This window comes from Passer domesticus, chromosome 4 (assembly GCF_036417665.1).
Source record: "Passer domesticus isolate bPasDom1 chromosome 4, bPasDom1.hap1, whole genome shotgun sequence".
In the NCBI taxonomy this organism is placed as follows: Eukaryota; Metazoa; Chordata; class Aves; order Passeriformes; family Passeridae; genus Passer; species Passer domesticus.
In genome coordinates, this window is record NC_087477.1 from 41,719,777 (window position 1) to 41,744,016 (window position 24,240).

The 24,240-nt window shown below is 43.5% G+C and overlaps 1 long non-coding RNA gene across 3 annotated transcripts in view; it reads left to right on the forward strand.

Moving 5' to 3' along the window:
* The first annotated feature begins 1,704 nt into the window (after window positions 1-1,704).
* Window positions 1,705-24,240, forward strand: part of LOC135299059 (uncharacterized) — an 81,701-nt gene continuing 59,165 nt past the window's right edge. For all 3 annotated transcript variants that reach the window (XR_010361080.1, XR_010361082.1, XR_010361081.1), the window contains exon 1: window positions 1,705-1,818. This is a non-coding gene — a long non-coding RNA (uncharacterized LOC135299059). The remainder of the gene's footprint in view (window positions 1,819-24,240) is intronic.

Consider the following 24,240-nt stretch of genomic DNA (forward strand, 5'->3'; position numbering starts at 1 on the left):
ATGGGATTATTATTGAAAAGAGTAGGCCTGTGTAGTATCATTTTGTGGTAAACCACATTCATTAATCAGCTACTGAATATTTTTCCTTATAGAGATGTTTTATGGGAAGCTAGCCTCAGCCATGTTGACTTCTGTAAATTGCAGGATCCCTGTACATCCAATTTCCCACTGGGCTTCCCAGAGATGTGACTCATTGCTTGTGGCATAGGGAGGAGATGGGACCTGCAGCATTCCCACCAGGAAGGCACAGGTCTGCCATGCTGGAATGGCTGCAGCTGCCCCAGGCTGCTGTCACATGGTGAAGCCAGTGCCAGCTCTTTCAGTGAGATTCCAAGATGCCTTCCAGTGGGCCAAGTTGATGAATGCAATCTCCCTGTAGGGCAGCTTCTCTCCTGAAGTTGTTTGATATCTAGAAAGTAAATATCCTGAATGTCTAGTATCACTTTTGATAAGGCTTAAAAGTAGTTCATTTCTTACAGCACCACATGTTCTTGCCATTAACTACTTTTAAACAGAGTTCATGTAAGCTGCTGGCCTCAGTTGCCTTCCATAGGACTGAGACCCACTGATGGCTTATGGTGCCCATTTACCAAGTACCAGAGGCTGTAGGCTTTGTCACTTGCCAGGAATATCCCTTCCAACTCCTAGTACTGGTTCTACAAGCCTCTGTTCCCAAACTCCTCTTTAGTGGAAGGAAATCTACCAGCAGGTTTGTTCTTATTCTGAATGGTTGGGCTATCCACCAGGTCTTCGTAAAATGGACAAGTTTGTGGTTTGTTTTTCTCTCTCCATTTTTTTCTGCTGTTTCTCATTTTTTTTTCTTGAGTCATTGATATCCCCTCAGGTGGATTTCAGCATGATTGGAAGAAAATTTGCCTGCTCCATAAATTCCCTGTGTGCTATTTTCCATGGATAGGCTATGTGGAAGCAAAGACCCAAATCTGAGCAGACTGTTTAGACTAGAGATAACCACCATTCTCTGTGGTGGAGGATGAAACACTTCTGCCAGAAACCTGCTCATTCTTTTCACCAGAATTGTTTGCTTATTTGTTTCCAGCCCACAGGAAATAAGCAGAAAAACCACACGTTTTCCTGGATTAAGCTTTGATTTGAAACAAGGTTTTATTCAGACCTTATTATTTCCACTTCTAATGACCCCCGCTGAACTCATTTACTCGAAGTTTGAAATGACCCGAGATCACGTAAACAAATCCAACCCACTCCTGCAGACCCGAGCGACCACTGGTGTCCTCGCTCTGATCCCTCGCAGGTGAAAGCGCCAGAGGCGAGGCTGCCGTCTGCGCTCCTCGCTGCGGGCTCCCAGCCCGCGGCCCCGAGCGCTGCTGGCCGGGCTGCGGGGCAGCAGTGCCCGCTCCCCGCCACCGCAGCCGCCTTCCCGGGCTGCGGGTGATGCTGCCCTGCCGCCGGCCCGCACCGCGCTGCGGGCGGAGCGGGGCTGCTCGGCTGCCCCGGCTGTCGGGGGCACACGCCGGGCCGGGGGATGTGCCCGGCTCGGGCCGGGAGCGCTCCCGGCGCTGCCCGCGGGGGTGTCCCGCCGCACGCGCTCGGGCCGATAAACATCCCCTGCCCGCCGCTAATTGGGAAGGGAGCTGAGGAATGGTGCCGCCCCTCCGGGCCCCGGGCGTTCAACCCCGCCCCGTGCCGCCCTGCCCTTCCCGCGCAGGTGCGGGGCCCGCTGCTGCCAGGTAAGGCGCTGGCATCCACCTCCCACGAAAGCCGTCCGGCTTTTTTGCGACCCGGTCCGACCTGGCAGGAGCCAAGCGGGACTGCGCTCCTAAAATACAAGGATGTTTTAAGGTATACTTTTTTTTTTTTTTGAATAAGGTGTTTTTTAAAATTGTTTTAAAGGCAGCATAGGCTTTTGAGCACCCGTAAATGTATCAAATGCCATGGATAGTTAAGCCACTTTAAAGGCCTGAAAGTAGCATAAGCGTTTAAGCCACTTTAAGATGTTTAAATCTGTATAAGCTGTTAAAACGCCTTTAATCCTCAAGTGCTTAAATCACCTTAAATCCTGGGAGTTAGGTGGGAGAATGAGCTGCCTTGAAAGAAAGAACCTCAGCTCCAGTTCCCCCCAGCCCTCAGTTACCTGATGGAAGGTGGTGAAAATGAAGGAACTGTGGGGAAATCGACTGGAGTCCTTGGAACTTGCACAGAGTTCAGTGTAGCATTGTGTTCTAAGGAGTGTGCCTGCTCTGTGCTCTCTAAGTTAAAACCGTGGTGCTGCTTCCCCTGGTTTTCAAGCCTTGATAAGAATTATGAACTTCTATACGTCTTTTTGACCAGTTCTGAAAGCCAAAATGTGGAAAGGGGAAAATGTATTGACACTTGCCTGCCTGCTAAAGAACAGGCAACAAACTTGCTTTAACACAGGCAGCAATAAGAGTGTGAATTTGTTAATTTGTGTCATATTTTCCCATATCTTCTGCTTTGGGATCACGCAATCCCTTACCTGGCTATGTGCTTTATGTGGAAGCCTCTTTGCTTCTCCCTTTCCCCAACTCTGTGAGGTACTTTGGTGATGTGATGAGCTTTGAGGCAAAAGCTGCTGTCACTGCCAGCCTGGGCCTCACATTCCTTTGTCACAGGCCTGAAGGTGTCATTGTCCTTTTGGGTTGCAGAATCATGGGATAATTGTGGCTGGAGAGAACTTCTGGAGACCATTTAGTCCAAGTCAGTGCTCCAAGTTCTGGGTTTAGCCAGGTGGCTTTGCAGTCTGTCACTCCTGAGACCTCTCTGGGATGCCTGCACCTTCACCTGGGAGGCTTAATTCCAGGCTGTGTCTCCACCCTTCTCCCTTTCCTGGAGAAAACGGTGATCTTTCAGCTCCGGGGCAGTCCCCAGATTGGTTTCCCTTGGTGGGAGATGGTGAGACTAGGATGGATGATTTGCCACTTTGAGAGCAGTGATTTGCAAAGGGAGGCATGGATGCATGGAGGGCAGCCAAGCCTTACCTGGCACAAAGCACCAAATGTCTGGGTGATACTTTCACCCCTGAACTGAGTCCAGCCCCACTGGCTGGTGAAAGTAGCCAGGTCAAGCAGATCAGGGGAATACTGACCTCAGGGGCTTCCTAAGCAAAAAAACTGGAGCTTGAGAACTTGCCCTTAACATTGTAGAGGAACAAAAAACCTGAGGCTTTTTAGCTCATTCTCTTCAGCTCATAAAAAGGCAGTGATGAGGACAAAACTGGTTTTCTCATCACAATGAAAACATCTGAAGAGAATTTCTGCTTACCTTTTAAAATGGTCTCCAACATCACACTACAGAAATAGTATTACTATTTGAATCTCATAGTTAAATTTGACAGGAAAAAAAATAGGATTGCACAGAATTTGATGTGAGGCAGCTCAGCAGCAGATCCCTCCTGGTGCTGTTTCGGTGGCTGATAAGGTGGAATTTAACATTTTCCAGATCCGGACTGGGCAGCAATCTTGTTTTCTGTTGCCACGACATTTAAAAGTTCCATTGTCAAAAACTGCACGTGCTGTAGATATATCTTCCCCTCTTCCCCCCCTCTGTTCTTTGGAAGGAACCCTTAAAAATAAGTTATCCTTTTCTTTGCTTTCCATTTGGAATGCTCACTGAAAATGAGCGGCGAGCGTGCACGAAAGGTGTTGAGGATGTGCCCGAGCAGCACTGGGGGAAAACCTTCCTTGGGCGGCGGCAGAAGAACCTCTTGGTGGCGCTTGTGCACACTGTGTGGTGCTTTCCTTTGCCCAGTGACACGGGGTATCGATCTTCCCCTAGAAACACCATGCTCTGTATTTCTGCTCGCTGCCCTTCTTCTCTAGAAACTCTCTTTGGGGACTGGAACTCCAGGCCATCTTTAGTCAGGGTTTGCTGTCATGGAAGGAAAAGATCAAATCGAGGCTGATTATTTTCAAATGGAAATGAAACCAAATCACACATAGTTTTCCACGTTTTCACTTTTATTACTGTTTTCAATTTAGTGGTCATTCCCTCAATAGTTTCCCTGCATTTAGTATTTTTAAATTTTCAGGTTTTTTTTCTTTTTTTTTGGTTTGGAATGTTTTCTGTAGGAACATTATTAAATCTTATTCCAAACCTCTTCTTTTTAATGTTGCTTTGTACTTTCCATTTATACAAAGTGATACATATAGGTGGTTGGATGTTGTATTATGCACACATACATACGTATATATAGAAATCCAGATTTATTGGTATGCTAGTACTTCAGTAAGTTACTATCCTTCAAATTTATCAGACATGTATATATCTGGCTACAGTTTTTGTCATGGTGAGCATTTTTGCTGGTGCAGAATTTCTGTTTGTAATTACCATTCCCTTTACTATCTATCTCATCTAAGTGCTGGATAGCAAAGGTAGCAGAACCATTCCCTGGAGGGCTATAATTGCATGGTACCTGGTTTTCCTGGTGTATTTTGTTTAAAAAGCTGTAATGTAATAAATCTTTCCTTTCTTTCCCCCTAGCTGCTATTTGCAGCCTGGTAGTAGCTAGCACCTCGAGCAGAGAGCGGGGCCCCACGGTGTGAGCCATACAAAAGGACAGGGTGTTTATGCCAAAATGCCTGGGTTCTGTGAGAGGCACGGGTGTTCAGGTGAGGAGAAAGGAGAATTGCTGCCTCCATCTGGGCTGGGTGACAGGGGACAGAAATACTGCCACCACTGGCCACCGTGTGAGTTTTGCTGTTGTTACTGTTGTGAGGGGTCTAGCTCCAAATTCTACTCCCTGTTAGGACTTTGGTGGGTTTTGGCTATTTGTGTCCAAAGTTGCCATTGGTACTTGCCCTGATGAGTGGCTGAAGCTGTGGACATTGGTGAGCTGTGGTGTGGATCTGTGTGCTGGGGGGGCTCACATAAATCTGCAGATGGATGGGCAAAAATAGCCACTGACTGCTCTGCTTCTGCAGTGCTTAGCAGGGAAAAAAGCTCTAAAAGAGTGTGTGAGTGAGGCAGGTGCAGAAACTCGCTTTCAGAACTAATTGCTTCTTGCAGGGAAATGTCAGATTTGCTGATAGATAGCTAGCATAATGGCCTCAAGGTTTGGACACCCGTTACTTGTCAAAGGAAATTATTTTATAATAATAATAATTTGTAGTAAAACATTTTAAAAAGCATAATCAAGAGAACCTGTTCCCCAAAGCTACGCTATTTAAAATAAAACAATGAAACAGTGTGTCAGATTGATCTAATCAGCAAGCCTCTGTATTGCATTGGAGGTAAATTACACAGTGATTCAAATAATCAAAGTAGTAGGCATCTAATCAGTAATTTAAATATATTTGCAGACTCTAGAGTTGGCATTTCCAAATAATAAAAAAAAAAATCCAGAATTTTGAAGTAGCTGACCCAGAGGCAGTCTGCATGACATGACTTATGATATATTGGTATTACATTTGTTTGTAGTTTGCACAAGTTCAGAAATAATTGAGAAAAAGCAAGAAACTTTCATTTATCCTATATTCAAGGACTATATGAAAACTTTTGTTCAACATCTGAAATTTCTTCTTTCATCTACTATTCTGCTTTCAGGCTAGAATGGTACAGTTTTGCCTTCCTAAACTTGGTGCACACATGTAAAGCTGAAGAGTCTTGTAAAGGAACTCCTGTTTGAAATACATTATAAACATGCTCTTCTCCACATGTATTTTTCTTTTCTCAGTATGTGCAAATGTATACTTGTAATATAAACTGAGGTAAGTTTTAGAACTACCTAGGCCATTTATTTATTATTTTGGTGGATTTTCATACTTGAAATTATTAATTTGTCTCTGTAAATTTCTATATTTTCAGTATTCCCAGCTCTTTGTTGACTGTGGCACTAATCCATCTTATCTGCCTTTTAGCTACCCAAATAGATTGTTGTTACTTGGTATTCTCCTCTGGTTGGAAACAAATGTCTTGCACCCCATGTTCCCAACTGATATGTAGTTGGGTTGACTTACTTTCTGCAGGGAAAACTTCATTTTTGGAAAAAAAAAAAACCTGAGAATGTATTTGTCTGGTTTATTTGTAAAGCAGTTTTTTCTCTAAAAGATTTCACAGCAAACAAAGTTTGTTTCGACCCTGCAAGTAAAATTGTAGCAGAAAGTGTGTCAGGGTCAGCTTAGAATTAATATTTATATCTGAATAATTAGTGAAATCATGTTGTTTTGAGTAGTTTCATAAACATTAAAAATAAAAGTTACCATCGTTTACAGACATGTGTACTTTGCTACTTAGTGTATAGAGTTACACATTTGGGGGTTGAAAGAGTTCATGCTGAAAAAGATGAACAAAGCTGAAACCATGTTGCATTATCTTCATTTGGCTTGGTTGAAAATGAAGAAGTTATGTTGAAAATGATGCTTTAAATATCAGAGTGAGCTCCTAAGAATGGCAGTACCAGTTCATGTTACCCTGGTATGCTGTCACCCGTGTTTTGTTCTTTTTTCTTCTCTTTCCCTCACAATGATTTGTCTCTGTGGACACTGTGGCTTCCCCTGGTGCTGTGTTGCACAGTCTGCCTGGGTGTGCCCCTCATAAGAGTGGCTAATTGTGGGCTGGGGTCATTAATCAGTTCAAAGTTGAGGCTTCTTAGATGACCAAGAGCTGCCATTCTCTCCTCCCACCCTCAAGTGTTTATAATTCTGACACCCTATGTATACAGTAGTTTTCTGACAGAAGTCACTTGCTGGTCGAGAGAAGCATGAATCCATGGAGAGCATTCTCAGGGTGTCAGTCTTCCCTGGCCCAGGGAAAGACTGGGAGTGTGATGTCCAGCTACTGAAGGTGTCCTGCGTAGTCCTCTGCTTGACAGGGAGCTTGGAGGCACAATCTACTGCCCTCCACACACATCCCCTCCTCATTAATTCAGGTGATGGGGTCAGCAAACTTGTCCTGCTGTTGTGTTGTCTAATCAACCATCTTAACAGGGAGTTTATCTTGTGCCACTTCAAAAAAAAAAACACATCTCCTAAGAATTACCAGGGCGCCTTTGTGTCTTCCTCATTGGCTCCTGCTTGACCACGTTTTGGGACTCTTCCTTCTGCTTAGTGTCACTGGACATGGGCAGGTTACAGCACTGTTAATCTCTCCCTTTTACTGTAGATGTATCACCCTCCAGCTGTAGCTACTAAAATCCAGAATGCTATGGTCAGAATGGAAAAAATGAGAAGAGGAACCTTAGGGGAATTCAGGCCCTGGTAAGGAGTGCTATCAATTCATGTGCTCCTTGGCTCCTGTTCCTGCACTGTGGACCTGGTTGTGGTTTGCCTGAGATGTAATTAGCCACATAAATGACAGGCAAGATGGAAGGAATGTGTTACATCTGCATATATGGGTCTGTAACTTCAGTTTCCACATGAAGATGTGCAAACCTCTGCCTGGGCCAGGGGACTGAAGCACAGTTTTATGTGGGAAATGCAGAATATTCTAAATCATATAGAAAATTGCTTTTGTTCTTTGGCCATACACCAGTCTCCATCTCTATGGAAGACCTTTGCCCTGAGATTCTGAGGAGGGCTTGAGCATTAGATCTGTGTTGCCTGGTGTAATTGTACTGGTTGGTTGGATATTTTCCTTACTCATGCTCTGGGCTGGACCGGCCGGGGTGAAAGGAATTTGAGTAGCATTCTGACAGGGAGAATAATCATGTTTTACAGAGTAAACTCATTAGATATATTCTTCTGTGCCTTTGAACTCTTTTGACAACAAATTTTCCCCCTTTGCTATCGACCAGAGCCCCAGGCAACTAAACCTGCTCCTGTTCACTAAAAACCAGAGCAGCTCTGCAACACATTACATTAAGGGGAAGGGAGGGAACAGGTTAACAACCACTCCCCCCAAAACCTAGTATAAATAAATATGTATTCTGTTTTTCAAAGTATATTTTTTCCTTCTTCTTGAAGTATTTCTTAGAACAATTATGTGAGAAATTCATTGTATGTGAGGATTTTGTAATAGTGATGTGAATTAGCTGTTTGCAGACCTGCTCCCCTTTGTAAATGGGAACATGCCATATGACAGTGGGCCAGATATTACTGTTCTAGGCATCACTGATATAGCTGTTTATTCTCCGAGTCTGGAAGAGATCCAGCAGGATTTAGTTTTATGAGGTTTAATGTAAAGGTGTTGTATTTCATGAGATGAAATCATAACACAGTGGGTTTGCAAGAATTCTGAAAGATTATTTTTTCAGAGTGTTGGCAAGCACGATTCTCCTGTGAATTACGTGTCTAAAAAAGAAATATAGATCTTCTTTCATTGGGTTGAAATGATAACTAATCCTTAATCCTTCTTAGATGGCCTGTGTCATTAAGGCTGGCTGTGCATTTAGAATGTGTGCAGGTAACAGCTTTAATTCTCTAAAGCTATGCAGTGTGCAGCTGTGCTATAGCCATAGGGGCTAGCCACATATTGGAAACGTCTGCTGTTATTTTGGGGATGTGTCTCTGAATTTTGGATGTTTTTTGTTTCTTGATTTTGTGAAGAAGAGAGAGAAACATCTCCCACCTATTTCTAGCTGTAGAAGACCTATTAGCCTTATTATCTGTATCTGCAATATGTCTGTGAATACTTACCTTATGCTTGAGCAGATTTTCCTTTGGCTGTTTGCTTGTAGGGAATGACAACTGTTGAGCAGTTGCTTGAGATTTCCCTTCAGATCTGCCTTGTATATGAAGTAGATGAATGAGATTGCACTTATTTAGCAGTGTCAATTCCCAGCTACTTTGCTTTACAGCAGTGTGTGTATATGCTCCCTCTTTACCTTTTCTTGTTCTGGGAAAGCAGGAGGGTGGCTCTGTGAAAGAAGTACAGGGCTGGGAAAAGAAATTCTTCTAATTTCAACTTTGCTTAATTCAGTGATATTTCAAATTGTTGTAACTATCTGTATAAATTTTATTTTCTAGCGAAGGGGGTTTTGACATTTTTAGTCAATCCACTAATGTTACAAGGCCCCAGCATTGAGTTCTGAAACTTACCTCATTATTTAGCCCAACACAAAGGGATACTCAGCCCTGCCACCAGTCAAAGCAAGGCTAAGGTTTGGCTTAGTATGAATGTTCACAGATGAAGTAAAACCCCTCAGCTGTGACCTTATAGGACAATGTCTTCCTCTTATGAGGGAGGCTGGCATCTTGCTCCTTGCAGTTAAATATTTCAAAATATATTAATATACTTAGGGTTTTTTTAAAAAAATTCATAAGGAGGGGACAAATTCCTACTACTTTGGGTCTATTTTTTTTGAACTATTTTAGTTATTTGCATTGTAATGCATTTTTGAACCTGAGCTACTCACTGGTGATATCATGCTGTTGGCTCTGCATGTGGTGAGAAGAGATAATATACCAGTTACTTCCTTGACACTCATCAGTTACTTTACTCTTTTGTTCATGCTGAAATTGGAGGTGATAGAAATGCACAGCTATGTGTTACTTTTTCGGTTAGATTTGCATAACTCAAAAAAAGGGCCTGTCTTACTGTGATGGCATTAACAAGTACAGCTTTACACCCCTCTGTGGCTACCAAATCAGGACTGGTTTTTAAAAGTTATTCCCTTCTCTAAATTGGCAGTTCATTATGGGGGATGCTGTTCAGTATTTGCAAACATAGTCCTTTGGAGGGGGGGGAACTTATGCACTGCAGTATTTATGCAATGGCTGGGATCTTATGCACAAATCATCTTCCAGCCAGGCATCCATAAATCAAGCTGTGCTTTTGAAGGTATAAGTCTAGATATCCCAAATTGTGAGTTACTATATTTTGATTTCAGCTCAAATATAGTCATAATTATTGGGTGCCCTTTAGCCTACAGATGAAATGACTGGAAAAAAGAGGATGGGCTTCACTATATAGATAGAAGCTTTTTTCTGACTCAGGTTTTATTTTGCTCGTATTTCACTGAAAAAACCATTTCACTGAAAAACCATGGCACAGAAATACTTCCAGAAATGTTACAAGCCACAGACTAGTATGCCATAAATAACATTTTTAACTATGACCCCCTGATCAGGAAGGAGGAGATGAGGCTTTCAGACAGCTGGGAGAAGTCTCCAGGCCCTAGTTCTCATGGCAGGCTTTGGACACCCCAACATCTGCTGAAGGAACAGTACAGCTGAGCACACAAGCAGCACAGGAGGTCTCTGGAGCTCATTCTTGGTGATGTCCTGATGCAAGTGATGGAGCAGGGAATGAGGAGAAATGCTCTGTAGCACTGGCTGAGGAGGCACAGGCCAGGGACAGCTGTGGCTGTGGTGACTATGAGATGGTGGGTCCTGAGATGAGGAAGCAAAACAAATAACAGGACCATAGGCTTAGACTTCATGAGAGAAAACTTGGGCCTGTTCAGGGTCTTGTTTGGAAAAATCCCATGGGCTATGAACCCAGAGAGATGAGGTGTCTGGGACATCTGGTAGGTTTTTTTCCAGGATCATATTCTCAGAGTTCAAGAGCAGTCCATCAACCTGAGAAGGAAAACCAAGCAAAGGCAGCTCAGTTTCCTGCTAAGATGCCTGCAGTGGAGAACAAGTTGCATTTAACTAAATTCAAACACAATAGGCAGCATGCATGAGGTAAAAACAGGGACAGGTAACTCAGGAGGCACATAGAGATGATGTCCAAGCATGCAGGGATGGGCTTAGGAAATACAAAGCTTACTTGGAGTTGAATCTGAAAAAGGGCATGAAAGGAAGGGCTATTACAAGTACATTGGCAGTAAATGGGAGACAAGGAAAAATGTGGCTTTGCTTCTGGATGGGACAGAGGACTTGGTAACAAAGGACACAGAAATGCCTGAGGTTTTCAATGCCTTCTGCATCCAGGTCTTCTCCTGGGCCAATTCTTTTTAACCTCTTCATTAATGACCTGGTCATTGATACAGAGTGAACCTTCATCAAGTTTGAAATAAAATGTATCATGATGTCAGGAGTGAGAGAGACCAGATGGTTGTGCTGTCATTCAAAGAGACCTCGATAAGCTGGAGAAATGGGCCATGAAAGTCACATGATGTTAATGAATGCAAAATGCAAAGTCCTGCACCCGAGGACAAACATCCTGGGGCACCAGTGCATAACGGGGATTGACCATCTGGAAGGTACCCTGGGACCTGGGGCTCCTGGCAAACACCAAGCTGGAGCTGCGATCCAGCAGCGCTCTGCTGTGGCATGGAAGGATAACAAGTACCCTGGGCTGTTAGGAGGGAGGTGGCCAGCAGCTGGAGGGAGCTGATCCTGTCCCTGTACTCAGTACCAGTGAGGCCTGAAGTGCTGTGTCCAATTCTGGGCTCCCCAATAAAAGCGAGATGTGGATGTACCTGAGAAAGCTCCCCTGAAAGGGCCAGGAAGATGATAAAAAGATTGGAGCATCCCTCCTATGAGGAAGAGCTGAGAGAACTGGGACTGTGCAGCCTGGAGAAGAGGAGGTTTGGGATGGAGTCAGGCCCTTTCCAGTGGTGCTCAATGACAGAACTGGAAGCAATGGACACAAACTGAAGCACAGGAGGTGCTGTCTGAACAAAATATAAAACTTTTTCAGTGTGAGGGTGGTCAAGCACTGTCAGTTTGCTCAGAGAAGTTGTAGAGTCTCCATTTTTTGATGTATTAAAATCCTGACTGGATATGGTTCTGGGCAACTGACTTTGTCCCTGTTTGATCAGTGGGGTTGGACCAGGTCCAATCCAGAGGTCTCTTCCAACCTCAAGCATTCTAAGAGTCAGTGCATTTTCAAATTTCAAACAAGGAATATGGCTGTGTGGGACAGATGGAGCCAGCAGTACCTCTGCTGGAGAAACTGGTGGAAAGGAATCTAGAGCCACCATTCTGGAGCAGTATAATTGACTGTGGATTTTGAGGTTTGGAACACCATGAGTGCACAGGCTCATATTCTGGGAGCACATAAAACATAGCACTAAGCATCCCTTGGTAAAAATAAAACAATCAAGCTAAAAGTCTGCCTTTCTCATCATAACAGCATGATGAAACATGAAATGTTCTTTTCCTTGGAATTCCAATTTTCTATTATTTACTTTGCCAGACTGTAATCAGAAATAGATGCTCCATCAGAGTCTGACACAAGAGATGTGTGAGCTGTAGTCCAGGAGGAATTCTAAGATCTCAGAATAGAAAAAATGGTGTAAATAGTATCTTTTATTCCAGACAAAGAGGAGTTGCAAGTACTTCAAATTATGGGTTATAGGGGAAAGTGAAAAGGTGATTTCTAGAGGGTAGCTGGTGTCAGAGCTGCTATTTGACTGTACTGACCATTTAAAACAGAAAATTAGTGTTGTCTCTTGTTAGGTTTTTCAATTTTCCCTTATTGGTATGTAAGATAATGAATAACGAATTTACATTAAAATGAAAGGTTTTAATTTTTTTTTTTGCTAATGGGCCCGAGAGGAGAACATGACTGTGATAATACTGGGAGGGTACAATAGTTTTCAGAAATTAAATTCCTCTCACAAAAATTTTACTTTTAAAGTATGGAAAAATATCTCAGCTTCATCTGCTTTGAGAATGAAATATATAAGGCTTTAGAGGAGATGAAGTCTTCTGATTGTGCTAAATGCAGTCCTTACCCTGACAAATCTTCAGGCCATTTGTTTATACTGCATGCTCCAGCCAAATCCCCCAGCTCCCTTGGGTAATGGCACCCTTTGGATACAATCTGCCACTCGTTAAGTGCTTTGCTGCAAGGAGCCCTTTTTTATTACACTGAATTGCTCGAGCTTTGCTGGAAATCCCAGGTTTTGTCTGTGTGCATATGCATGGATATACTCGCAGTGATTGCTGCGTTTAACTGTTCCCCTGTGTGAGTGGATGTGAAGTGTGTGCTGCATTCTGTGTGCTTACACACGTGCTTGGGCTCTGTGGGTGAGTGTGCATTCTGGCTGTGTGTGCAGGCGTGTGCAAGCACACACACACACACACACACACGTAGAGGAAAGGTTGGATTCAGAAACTTGCTGTTTTCTTGCAAAAGAAAAGGTTATTTTCTTGCTGTTTTACACAGCCACAAGGCATGCATTCTCTCATTACAAGGCATCTTCAGAAGTGTTTTTCTTCTATTTTGCTGGGGGGAGGGGGAAATTTTTATTGCAGTTATACAGAGATCTGTTCCTGAGCAGTGTAACCTGCTTTCCTATCAAGTGTCCTGCATCCCCTGCTGTAATCCCAGGTTGTAGATGGCACACTATCTCTAGCCTCCCTGCTCTCCCTCTGCCCAGAAAGTGTTGATGTTTTGGCAACTGCTGTTAGCTGTGGGAGCACTGCTTTAGGTTTCTGTCCCCTGCTTAGCTGGCAATCTTCATACAGAAATGTAGTCTCTTGGCTGCTACCCTTCTGTCAAATGTTAACACCATTGACCAGTAGGGAAAAACAGAACAGGGAGTGGAACTGGAGACACTTTCTCTAGCACTGTATAAGCCCCACCTCTTTCAGAAATCAGGCTTACATCTAGGGATTTGAGGTAGAAAGGTCAAGGGGCAGGCAGTGTGCTTGCACAGAAGACATCACTACTGTATGAAATATAGAAAGAATAATCACATCACTGTTTGCTCTTCTTATTTATTTCCTTTTTTTTTCCTTTTAAGATTTGTTTGCTTGTCCTAGCAATGAATCAAAGAAAATCAGAAGGTTAAATAAGTGACATATGTTTTTTCTTCTGTAATTCATCAGCTTTTCCATTGCAAGAATGTCCCAGACTTTTGGAATCCATCTGTTCAGTTACAATAAACCTGAGTTTCAGCCTCCTGTTGTCATAACAATTCTCTCCACAGGAGTAATAGGAGCTGGAGTGATTGATGAGATCTCAACTTACTATCCTCTTTCAGCCCAGGAAGAACATAGTGCTGGGATAATTGACCCATTGTTTCAGCTCAACATGTAGGCAGTCTAGCAGATAAAAGGCACTTTGCATCTTCCAGCAGTGCTTCTCTGGTGGAGCTGTGCTGACTTGAAACTAGGTTTGTATGGAAATTCAAAATCAGGCTGCTTTATTTTAACTGACACAAAAGAAGGGGAGAAGTTGCTATAGGCAATCATAACCCCTCAAGTTTGAAAGTGATATCTTGGGTAGTTAGTGTGGAACAAGGGAGGAGTCACTACTGGACAGGGACCTTTTATGACGAGGTTTAATACAGAAATCTTTTTGACTGTAGTTGTGCAAGGCAAATGGGAACAAATATACGCAAGAAAGCATTTTATTCCAATAGTAATAGTCACATCAGAGAAGAGGTGGCCAAACATTGTGTTCTGTTTTGACCTGTGTAACAGGAGATAATGAAGAGGATGGAAGTCTCAGGTCCCTCTCTTTCTTATTAATTTCTTCATTTTCTTTTGGGATGACTTCCCTTTTCTCCAGCCCTTCACCTTAGCTTTCTTGGTTGTTATATGCAGAGTGTATTAACTAATTCTTTTTATAAAAAGGTGAGCTGTCAAGCCTTCATTAAGAATATCAGCTGCTCTATTCCTAGTCATTCTCCCACAAACAACAGCTAATAAATCCCCATCACTGAAAAGGGGCATTAAAACACTGTGTAGAAGTCTATGGGAGGTTTGATTTTTATCCCTTAAATTTGGTTGGTGACACAAAGGCTTACAGGGTCGTCATATGGCCTGGAAGGTAACTGTCATGGGAGAGGTTTGGTTCCTGAATTCCCTTATGTCATTTGAGGTGGGTGTTCTACACATCACCAGCTGGCATCACAAAGAGGTAATGGCAAGCAAAGCATATCTGAAGATGCCATTTCCCCCAGTCTGTTCTCTGATAAGATGCCACTAGCTATTACTCTACCATGCCCTAGAGCATCTAAAATAAAGGACTTTCGACCTAATCTCAAATTCTGTGTTTCATTCCAAGGAGAAGTGGCCCTTCTGTGTATCCAGTTGTACTGGACATCCAACCTTGTGCTAGAGCTTCACAGTAAAGGTATTATGCCTTTCCAGAACTATTCAGCATAGATCACGTACCTCTGCAGACATTTTGGTAGAAGCCAAAGGAGTTGCCTGTATTGATTTACTCATGGGGCTTGGAGAGGGCTGTGGGAGTTGGAATGAACCTTTGCTCAGTAATTTCTTGGCGTCTGTAGGGGAATGTATCTGCCTGAAGGGAGAGGGAAATCCAGGGTTTTAAGGAAGATCACAATCTGACTTCTCTTCGATCTGTGGAAGTAATACACTTCTTATGCAGAGCACCTCTGTCTGAGGGGTTTTCACTTCCTGTGAAGATGTCTGAAGTGTTTTCTTTGTGGTACAGCTTGTGTGAGGTTCTGTTGATGAATTAAGCAATGTTCAAATTTTATGTGAAAATTTGTGCAATTATCTCTCAGAGCTAAGGGGAAGGCAAACATGCCCGTCTTTGATCAAATGCACATGGTTTCATTTTTCACTCTTCTGCACATGCAAAATTGGATGTTTTTTAAATTGCACTTGTGTGGAGGTTACTGTATGCAGCATGCAAGCTTTTTGATACCTGAGACTACTACATGGTCCGGTGTGAGCTGTGAACCACTGATAAGTTTTGCAATTTTTGATACAGAGACTAAGTGCCATGCCTTTGGAAGCATGATATAGCTGCATGAGTTTCAGTTTTAGTTTCTATAGTGTGCTAATAGATTCTTCTAAATACTGGAGATTACATCTTTGGCTAGCAGAAATTCTTGAAGCCGATTTCCCTTTGCAAACCACACTCTAGTGATTCAGACTGAAGAATGCTTTAAGCCTTTTGTCTGTAAGGTACATGTCTTATGTAGGCTTCTGGTTTAATTTACTGCACTTGTAAGCAGGTTTTTCAAACTAGTCACAGTGGTCTCTTATATAAATCACAAGGAATAGTCCACCCTCAATACCCCTTCCAGTCCTAGCCAATGAGTCAAGGCTTGTCAAAGACCATTTTAGAAATCTTGAATAAATCTGACATTATGTTGAGACAGCTGTTAAATATATTTATTTCCCTCCCCCCAGGTTTGCTTTCCCTCACTATGAACAATGCAATTGTAGTGCTATTTTTAGCCCAACTTTTCATTTCAGTCATATGTATTTCTACCTTCCTTGCACACTTAATTTATTCTAACATGAGAAATACTGGGAAAGTCGCTAACCCCCACAAAAAGTTTTTACAAGCTGAACTGGAGGCTAGCTGTTGCTCATATACAGTCCAGATGCCCAAGCCCACCATTAAAGGAGTACAATCAGGTTTCAGGGTGCAGTCTGACTCTTAGGTATGTCTTCCCTGAAAACAAATGTCTCTTCAAAACAAAAACTTCAGCAGAAGTACCTAAAATAACCTTTTGTCTGAGGGCAGTTTGCTTCAGTGTGGAAGGGAGACTGAAGTCTGTTGATCTTTCTACTTGTTTAATAAGATTTTACCTAGCAGGAGAGAGTAAGGGTATTGTGGGTTTTTTGGTATGTTTGTTTTTACTGAGAAACCTGATAGGAAAACCAGAAGCCTGCTCTTGTTTGTCACCCAGTCTTTCTGAAGTTGCTGGGAGTGTTGGTGCTCCTCAATAGTAAGTGGATCACTCTTAGGTTGGCGACCATCTTCTTCTTCCCTTTTCCAAGTGCCCCTTTCTACTCCTGGTTTTCCTTCATAGGCTGGTCTGGAGGTGAGAATTTGAAACTGGTATGGTGTGCACCTTGGGGTGAGATCCTTGCAGTCTACCAGGGGCTTTTTCCCAGCTCCCAAATGCTGGGAAAGAATATTCTTCAAGAGTGATCAGGAAAAGTGCACTTCTGCATGAGCTCAGGTAGTTGGGCAAAGACTTGTGTTCCCCAGTGGTGTGCTGGGGACCAGAGCATCACTAATGGTACTGTTAGTGAGTCAGGAATGGGGCAAATGAGGTGGATAACAGTAACCCATCTGTGCTGGTAGTTAAGGAATAACATCACTAGCTTGGAAAAAAAAAGTGGAGCACTGTAACTCCTCTATTGTTGCCTTTCCAAATGGGATTAAATAAGACAATAACTAATAAATAATATAGAGAGCTTATGGGTCTGTCTTCAATCGGAGTTTAAACAAAGAGGTCTGGGCTTTTTAAGTGCCTTCTCAAATGTGCAGCTTTCTGGAAATACTTCTTGCCAGAACATCCCTGGCATCTCAACAGAGACGGTACTTCCTCCCTGAGCAGTGGTGGCCGAGGCAGGACAAGCGAGGGAGATGACGGGGTGGTGGTGACAAACTGGTGCCACTGTGCTGTCCCCATCATGGCTGTGTGTGTGGCCAGCACCGTGTGTGTGCTCAGGGCTGCATGTGGGTGTGGTGTGACCCAGTGCCTCATTCCTGGGACACCTGTGCCCTGAGCTGCTGCAGCCAGTCCTGCTGGTGGAGGACAGCCCCCCACCCCAGCAGCAGTGGCACCGCTGGGTGCTGGCTGGATCCCACATGGAGTGAAGAAACCGGGAGCGTGTCAGGCACACTTGAGTGCTGGTCACTGGAGAGAATAAAAAAAATTAGAGAATTAACCAAGGCTGTATATAAAAATTGGGTTTTATGTCTACTCTGGGCATTGAGGGGGGGTTCTTTTTTTCCTGTAGACCAGAGAGGGGAGCTCACCTGCTTTTTATTCACTGCCACCCTGCTCTCTGCACCAAAGTGCATGCTTTCTGTAAGCCATTAGGAAGGGTGGAAGACTTAGGCGTTATTCATGTTGTGTCTATGGCCCTCGCAATTATAAACTTCCTGAGATCAGAGAGGAATAAATCCTTGCCAGTTAGAAGGTCTTTTAATGTCAAGTTGTGACTAATAAACATCTGAGCTGCAGATATGGTACTGTAAGTGTACCTGTTGCCTCAAACTTTTCTAGCATTAATTACTCTGGTGATTGCAGGTCATGGTTATGCACCTTAGCTATTTTTGAGGATGAAATAATGCATTTTCTCTTTGTTCCTCATCCATTTGTGCAACACAGAGATGTCAGCCCAGTTGAAAAATAAAATTTCTATTTCACCCATAATTTTAAGCTGTGTTTACAACAGCAAAACAATCCTATTTGCATGCTGTATGCTTTTAAAGGTGTGTTTCCACAATCACCATCACCAGAATTCAACATCTCTGACTAAGAAAAACCTTGCCATCTGGTAAAAATGAAAAATAGAGTCTCAGTAATGCACACAAACACAGCTTATACAGAACTCAGGTGGGTTTGGATGCCAGCAGGTATCAAGGTCAGCCATCAGTGCTCCTTTGGTGAAGTTAAAACTAATTTTTCCTATGTCTAGAAACAGTTTTGAACATAATTGGAAACTCTGAATCCTAACTCTGAAACCTGAGATTGTCTGGCATCAGCACAGATTTTAATGACTTTACATGTCTTTGTTCACCCCAGTGTCCCAGGGCAAAAAACACCCCCATATGGGGCGCTTTTTACTCCAAATTCATATCTTAGTTTCATGGCTGTGGTAATGACAGAAGTAGTTGATTAGTAATGGCCATCCCCTTTCTGTTTCCCCTGGCCTTGTTTCTCTCTTGAATAGAGTTTACAACTTTTTTTTTTTCTTTTTTTGTTTTTTCTTGGCTTTACAGTAGTACTTCATCAAACGTTACCCATAATCTTTTGTCCTAAGCATTTCAAATGCCTTTTCATGAAGCCAGGGCCTCCATGCTGTGAAACACTGACCCCACTGTGATTCCATTTGTAGTGCGGTTTCATCTCTAACAGCTTCTTGCTCTGTGTTTCCCTGCTACACAGTTGTGTGTGTGTTGGGAGGTGAGAGAGGGGACAGGGACCATTGCTTGAAATCTTTTCTTTTCTCACTCCTAGTTTTTTCCTCATCACCCCACTCCAACTTCTTAATTGTAAAATTACCCAAAGCAAGCCAGCACAGTATAATGATGCCTATGAATGAAACCTCACCTTTTATTAATGTTAAGTACTTCTCTTACTATGCTAATGTCTGGAAAGCAATCTGCAGATAGGCCACAAATTGCTTTAGAATATTTTCTTTGTGTCATTTTGCTCTCTGCCCTGGATCAGTAAGAATATGGTTCAAATATTAATTTTATGGTGTGTCTCTCAAGAGTGGAGTATAATGTTCAATTGTACATTCCATCTGCAAGGCACTGGATGCACAATCCTGCATTAAATAAAAAACCCAACGTGTTTTAAAGAAGAAACAGAAAGAAAGGATATGGCACATAAAAACAATGGAAGAAGAGCCTTCCATTATGCTTGCCTTTGTGTAAAATCAGAGGGAGTTGTGTAAACCAGATAGAAGTCAAATGTCTTAAAAAGAGGGTTTGTACATGACAGATTATGTCATGCTATTGAAACCTTTCTGCAAGATACACATTTAGAAGTTGAATGGTGCCTCAGATAAATATACTGGAGACCTTATGATGCACACATTTCACACACTCATTCAACACACCCATACACGTGTGTGGGTGTTCTACTTTGCTCAGTAAGTCCCTTAAAGCTCTGGGAATGCCTCTGGGAAGCATCCTGTCACTGTGGGCTGTGGGAAGAAGTGCTCTAGTGCTTGCAATGGCATTCTCTCCTCCTCGGGGTTTTCCCTACAGCAGGAAAACCTGAACAAGGTTATGGCTTCTGTCACTGTCCAGAGACTTAAAAATATAATTATCTTGAATCATTTTCCCCTTACTCAAGGTTGGTGATTCAGGGTGATATTTGCTTTGGAGTCAACTGGCTTTGTGTCCTTCAGCACAGTGTAAATTTCCCTGATGGTGCTGCCCTAATTCTGTGTGTCCTCTCAGGAACATCTCCATTTTTCTCACAGTGCTTTTTCATGTGGACTGTGAGATCTTGGTGACTGTGGAACTTCCCACACAGGAGCAGCTGAAACCAGGCTTAGGACTTGCATTTAGGTAATGAGGGGACCTAGTGAAAGCCCAGTGTTGTGAAGGAACAGCAGGGCTCTGAAGCATGCCTGAATGCGGCAAAGGCTAATGTAGGGTATCAGGCTGAAATTCAGCAGCCGAGGATGTCTTCAAAGCATAGAAAGAAATGGCCACTCTTCAGTGCAGATGCTTTGAATGCCACTGAGAACAGGGCATGTTCTGGAGAAGGAGAAGCCTGGTGGAGCCTGTTCTCTGTTCTCCCGTGGGACAGCAGCCCAAGTGCTTCTCTGCGTGGGCGCTCAACCATTCAGGTTTACTAGAAGGAGTATTTCAAGTATTCCTCCCCAGAGTGTCTGCTTTTTTCAGGAAAGCACACTGCTTCTTTCCTTGGCACCTCCCCAAGTGCTCTTGGCAAAGCTGTCAAATGTGTCATTGTAATGGGAGGCCTCTTTGCCGCGGTTTGAGCAGCAAGAGCTGGCTGGGAAGTGCGGGGCCGGTCTGAGGAGGACTGGTTGCAGAGAGCTCTCAGCGGAAATCCTTTGACTCTGGAACTTGTTTGCTCTGGCAAACTCCCTATGCCTGTCTGGACATAAAGAGGGTTCAAGACACATGGCTTTTGTTTGGTTTTCCTGGAGGGAAGGCTTTGCTTTTCATTTGGCTGAATTTCTGGGTGGTAGAGAAAGAGGGAGAGAGAGAGTGCTTCAGGCTGTATTGATCTGTGTCTTATGTGAGGGTGATACTGATGCCTTTCAGTGACCTTTTGCTTTCTGAATAAGTACCACAGAGGCAGGCTCTTCATGTGCCTTTGACAATGAAATAGAGGTTAAAGTATACTAGGGGAGGTTTCTCTCGTTTCTTAGCTGCAGGTGGAGATCAGATGAATGCTCTCACTCTGTAGCTCCCAGCAGCCTCTAGCTCTTTTTCTGCCAGCTCTGGGTCTTCTGCCACAACCTCACATGGCCCTGACCTATCTGAAGAGCTCTGAAGAGGTTAGGAAAAAGAATTCATCAGAAGGTGTGGTGTGCAGAAGACCACAAGAACTTCATGAGGAGGAATTACCTGAGTGCAGGGAAAATCACTGTACAAAGACAACACACAGTCTCTAATGTATTGTTTAAAAAGTGGCTGTGGGGAGGAAAGCTTTGACTTTGCCTTCTAGAAAGATTGATTATTTATTTGTGAAATATAATCACGAGGCAGTGCTTGTAATTGTAGACGTGTTCTGAGAAGATAAGACACAACATTTTGTTAATCCATGGATTCTGGAGAGACTCTAGTTTTTAAAAATGCTTTGAAACCATGCCATGCATTGAATGAAAAGACACACAAACTGAAACACAATTTAGCATCAAGTCTGATCATTTTGTCTCCCCAAATCCAATCTGCCAGATCCTAGATCATTGCAGTATGCATTAGAGGCCATGTGGCAGGGAAAACTATCAACTTGAAGAGCATAATAAAGTGATGTTGCACAGCCCCTACCAGCCAGGGATGTTGCTGCAAAACAAATCGTCAAGAAGTGTGTTTTCAGGAGCAGCGTGTGAAAGGCTGAAGGTTTGCTATTCTGAGAAGGTTGCAAATGTACAGCTTGTAAACACTGACATGAAACAGGAGTCCTGGAATTTGAGATTTATATTCCCCCAAACAATTTTTAGACTGTGGAAAAGAACTTCAAGAAAACATCAGCCTTGAGCACTGAACACCTAGAACTGGATTGATAACCCTCTGAAGGCACAAACTGGGGGATTTTTTCACAGATTTTTTTTCCACTATGGGCAATGCTCCTCTAAATTCTCAGAAGTCAGGTATCAGCATGCAGCAATTGCACCTTCCTCCTTGTAATAGCTAGTGTGATTTCTAACAAGTTTCACAAGGTGCTTTAAGCACACCCCTGTTTCCCCACAGCTACACTGTGGTTTTGGCAGAAATTTGTAAGTTAGATCACAGCCCCTGCTGAACCACTGGGTGCTCCCAGTGTGCTGCCACTTCATCAGATAGTACAGAAAAGTAGGAAGAGATTAAATTGCACCAGGGAAAGATGTAAAAGTGCGCCATGTGTCCTGTGAAACCAGTCTAGGGAAAAAACAAACCTCAGCAGAGCAAAGGGAAGTCAAGTCTTTAAAAGGGGTTGCCCATTGGGAAGTACAATGTCTATAATAAGTCTTTGAATGCATGTTTAGCACAAGTTTCTCACAGAAATGAATATGTGGGAACTAGGCCACATTTTCAAATAAGCTGTAGTTTTCTTAGCTGTCTCCCCACAAATACATGCCTGCAAAGTGCATTAGCTATCTCCCTGCCTTTCTTCTTATCACAATACTTTGCAGGTCAGTGGCTCTTGGAAGGGCTGAGATTCCTGGTTTGTGTACATGCAAGCATGGAATGAGCTACAGGTGCTGCAGAGCAGCATCCCCCTGCTGAGCAGCAGGAGTTGGTCTGTCTGCTCAAGCCTTATCTCCAAGAGACATTTCTGACTGAGATCTTTACAGGGCAAGAGAGATAACCTGCGTCATGCTTCAGTATCCTGACTCAATTCAAGTTTAAGGAATTCCACTCTGACTTTTTTGCAAGGTCATCCTGCAGGGGCATATTCCTTTCCAGGAGAATATTATTTACTTCAAATATAAAATTCATTACTCATGGCATAGTGCACCTGCAGTGTTTCAGCCTATTGGAAAAAGAACATTTTCTGTGCATGAAGTCAACCAAAGCAACCCGAATCTGCAAAGTAAGTGAGGGCTACTCCTTCCAACAGCAGCATCTTTGCAAAGAATCTTTTGTCTAGGAGCCTCACAAATACCTGCACCTGCACGTGGGGAAAGCCCCTGGGAACTGGTACATGTTGTGGGCTACCTAGGTGGAAAGCAGCTTGGGGAGTTGTCAGTGTGTGCTTGTGGCAAAGACAACGAAATGTACCCAGTCTGCCTTAGGAGAGGTATTGCCAGCAGGTCAAGGGGGAGATCCTTCTCCTCTACTCAACACTGCTTAGGCCTCACCATGAGTTCTGTGTCCAGCTCTGGGCTCCCTGGTACAAAAAAGTAATGGATACACTAAAGAGAGTCCAGCAAAGTATCATGAAGATGATGAAAGGGCTGGAACTCTCCTGTGAGAAATGGCTTAAAGAGCTGCTGCCACTGTTCAGCCTGGAGAAGAGAAGTTTTGGAGAGGCTGTCATCAATACTTGAAGGGAAAGTCCATAGAACTTTCACCAGTGGTGCCCAGTGACAGGACCAGAGACAAGGGTCACAAACTGAAACACTGGAGGTGCTGTATGAACATAAAAAGAAATTTTTCTATTAGGAGAATGAATAAGCACTGGCAGAGTTTGCCCAAAGGGACTGTGAAGTCTCAACCCTCAGAGGTATACTCAAAAAGTGCTGAACAGAGCCGTGGGCAACCAGCTCTAGGTTGTCGGAACCCAGAGCATCTCTCTGGATGCCCTGGATGTCTCAGAGCCCTGGCAGGGGCTCGGAGACCCTGGCAGGAAGCCAAAGACACCTGAATGTGAGGAAATGAGAGAATTTCAGGCCTGAATGGTGAGGGGATGATATTCACTTGATAAAACTTGAATTATAATGCACTGTACAGGGGGGTTTTGTATGTTGTACAGGGGGGGTTTAGAATTCTGTGCATGGGTCGGGAGTCCCAAGATGGAGGAATTTGGGCGTGCCCTGTCCTTCTTCTTTCTTCTCCTTGGCATCCATGTTCAGGATGATGTTGGCATGTGTGGATTGGTTCATAGGGAAAGTGCACTTGCCAACAAGGGCGAAAAATATTGGAAATTAAAGGTAAATATCTAATACGTAGTTTTCACTATAAAAGAGACAACCGCCCCGTGGGCGGGGGAGAGTGCCCTTGGCTGTCTTGCTGATCAGACCTCGGCTGGACAGACAGAAAAACTTTGTAGATAAGGAACAATAAACTCAACTGAAGACCAAAAGCAAGAGTCCAGACTCCTTCTTCGAGAGCGCAGCCTACCCAGAACCACCTTTTCCCTTGCTGGGGCAGAGACAACTGACAGCCGACCCCGGCATAGGTGGCCCTAGGTTGGACAAGGTGACGTCCAGAGGTCTCTTCCAATGTCAACCATTCTGTGATCTAGGACAACTTTTAAAACAATATTTTCCTGAAATGCTTTGAAACAAAGCCATGTGAAGAATGGAGACTCAGCTAGGAGAGCAATTTGACGTCACATCTTTATTTGTCCCTCTGTTTTCACTCCCCAGCTGAGATTTGCCAGATATGCTGTTCAGTCTTGACTTTATGATCTTCGGTAGCATCAGAACAAGAAAGCAGATGCCACATAAATAATTGTGGAGTTTGGCTGGCTTTTCCCTGGTACTCAGCATGAGACAGGTTGTAATGCTCTCTTCAGTCTTTGATGGAAAATAATGAGTGTTGCAGTCTGTCTGTTCTCTTTGCATTCATCTCATGTATGCCTGAGTCTGAGCTTGCCTGGTGTCT